The sequence below is a fragment of the Oryzias melastigma genome, unplaced genomic scaffold (genome assembly GCF_002922805.2).
Source record: "Oryzias melastigma strain HK-1 unplaced genomic scaffold, ASM292280v2 sc00322, whole genome shotgun sequence".
Classification (NCBI taxonomy): Eukaryota; Metazoa; Chordata; class Actinopteri; order Beloniformes; family Adrianichthyidae; genus Oryzias; species Oryzias melastigma.
This window is the reverse complement of record NW_023416926.1, coordinates 186,061-186,520: the sequence shown is the minus strand read 5'-3', so window position 1 is coordinate 186,520 and position 460 is coordinate 186,061. Positions and strand designations below refer to the sequence as shown.

Here is a 460-nt window from a genome sequence, read left to right as displayed (position 1 = left end):
TTTTCCTCAAAGCTGCAGGTGCCATCGATGGATGCCACATCAGGATCAAATCTCCTGGTGACCCTGAGGGTCACTGGATCATTCCAAAAGCGCCCTCGATTATAGAGCGTGCTTTTGGAATAATGAAGACAAGATTCAGAGGCATCTTCCTGCAAGAGCTGGAGGTGCATCACGTAAGTAAACAAACACATAGCAGCATTTTATATTCTTTAAGAATATATTTATATTCATTTATATATTTAATTTATATTGTGCAGGTTGTCACAGCTTGTGCCATCCTGCACGATATCTGCTCCTGTGCTGACGACACCGAGGCCCCAGAGGATGATGAGGAGGTGATGATGAGGAGGAAGCTGGTTTGAAGGTCACCAGTGGTGCTGTCTGGCAGGACGAACTACCTACTGAGGTTTCTGTCCTGCGGGAGGTACCACCTGACCATGACTACTGGTAACAGGTAATT

General features: G+C 45.9%; 1 protein-coding gene across 12 annotated transcripts in view; it reads left to right on the top strand.

Moving 5' to 3' along the window:
• Positions 1-6: 6 nt before the first annotated feature.
• LOC112140664 (Fc receptor-like protein 5) overlaps positions 7-460 on the top strand; it is a 15,480-nt gene continuing 15,026 nt past the window's right edge. For 9 of the 12 annotated variants that reach the window (XM_036210954.1, XM_036210964.1, XM_036210962.1 and 6 more), the window contains exon 1: positions 7-454. The gene's annotated coding sequence lies outside the window, so the exon portion shown is untranslated. The remainder of the gene's footprint in view (positions 455-460) is intronic. The other 3 variants (XM_036210958.1, XM_036210956.1, XM_036210957.1) reach the window with 3 other exon arrangements.